Source organism: Petaurus breviceps, unplaced genomic scaffold, assembly GCF_028583685.1.
Source record: "Petaurus breviceps papuanus isolate PSGF00001 unplaced genomic scaffold, PetGlider_PUasm1.0 90701, whole genome shotgun sequence".
Lineage (NCBI taxonomy): Eukaryota > Metazoa > Chordata > Mammalia > Diprotodontia > Petauridae > Petaurus > Petaurus breviceps.
In genome coordinates, this window is record NW_027187316.1 from 3,319,919 (window position 1) to 3,321,514 (window position 1,596).

At 41.0% G+C, this 1,596-nt stretch overlaps 1 protein-coding gene across 7 annotated transcripts in view; it reads left to right on the forward strand.

Annotated features, from left to right (window-relative positions):
- The first annotated feature begins 496 nt into the window (after window positions 1–496).
- Window positions 497–1,596, forward strand: part of ADGRF1 (adhesion G protein-coupled receptor F1) — a 70,070-nt gene continuing 68,970 nt past the window's right edge. For 3 of the 7 annotated variants that reach the window (XM_069065809.1, XM_069065808.1, XM_069065813.1), the window contains exon 1: window positions 595–967. The gene's annotated coding sequence lies outside the window, so the exon portion shown is untranslated. Of the gene's footprint in view, window positions 515–593; window positions 968–1,596 lie in introns of those variants that run through there. The other 4 variants (XR_011163976.1, XM_069065812.1, XM_069065811.1 and 1 more) reach the window with 3 other exon arrangements.

Genomic DNA, 1,596 nt, shown 5'->3' on the forward strand with positions numbered 1-1,596 from the left:
GGCACATGCAATTCATTAGTAATGGGGCAGCTAGGTGGTGCAATGGATAGAGTGCCAGGTTCATCTTCCTGAATTCAAATCTGGCCTCTGACATTTAAAGCTGTATAACCCTGGGCAAGTCACTTGACCCTGTTTGCCTCAGTTTCCTCATCTGTAAAATGAGCTAGACAAGAAAATAGCAAACCATTCCAATATCTTTGCCAAGAAAACCCCAAATGGGTTCACAAAGAGTTGGACTCTACTGAAATGACAGAACAACAAAAATCCAAAGTTTGAGAGGTGCTGTGCTTGGTAAAATTGGATTCTTCCTTGTTTCAATCAGAGGATTCTGAAGAAAGAGGAAGATACTTTTCTTAAAGAAGTTAAACAGGTTTGGACCCAGATTCTTCTAAGAACAAAGAATAGGCCTAACATGCCTGTTCTCGGCATGTTCAGCATTTTTTTTTTCTTTTGTCAGGTTCCCTCCCATCAGTCCCATCAATCAGATGTGCATCAGAGAGGTGCAAATATGGTGGTAGGTGAGGTCTGAGGAAGCTGGTCATTTGTTATAAGGGAGGGGAGAATACTTGCCTGGAGCAGAGGTGTTCCTTATTGCACAAAAACGTTCAGGTTTCCCCCCTCTGTTCATTTCCCTTTCCAAAGTTCAGAAACCTCCTCCAGCTCTGGACTCCTGCCTCTTTTCAAAAATGATATTGACTCTAAGGGGAGGGAAAAGGTTTGCAGAGAATTCTTTCTCTCTTCCTCCTCAGAGGGGTGTGTCCTGGTTCTGTCTGCCTGGAACTACAGAATAATGTATCAGGAGGTACAGATAACCCAGCAGGAGTGTGTGTGCCAGGTAGTAGCTGCATAGTTTAGATCTTGTTTTATTTTTTTAAATCTCCCTAGGAAAGTATAAACTGTGACTGCACAGGAGTTATGTTGGAAGCAAGATCCCTTTTGGCTGCTCCCTGAAGAGGGGCACGCAGAGGTAAGTTAAACCATGGCCAGTTGACCCTTCGGTCTCCCTTCTCTCAAAGCGGGCAGAGACAGCATCTTATTTAGCATTGTTTGTTCCCCTAGTGGCTAGTACAATGTTTTGTATGTGGTGGGTACTTGATACATGTTTATTCAATTTGTTGAATGAGTAAGTGAAATGAACGAAGGAATGATAGTAAATTGTCCTGACTTTCTGGAATTTGTAGGGGCAGAGCTCAGAAGTGAAAATCTAGTTTTTCTTAGTGAGTTGGGGAAATGAAGATTCAGGTAATATTACTATGATGGTGTGGGGAGAACAGGGCCAAGCCTGGGTAACTGGACATGGGTAAGCCTCTCCAATGGGCTGTCCTGAATCTGGCTCTTGATCCCCAACTTCTAACCTTGATGGATCTGGTCTAACTCTGACATTCAATAAATGGAGAAGCTGTAGCACAGAATGTGGTAGTAATTTGCACAAGGTTGGTAAATAGCAGAGCCAGGATTTGAAGGGAGGTTCATAGACTCCAAATACAGCATTTTTTCTGAACTATGTCTGCTGAGATATTATATTAATTATATCATATTATATCATATTATATTATATTATATTATATTATATTATATTATATTATATTATATTAT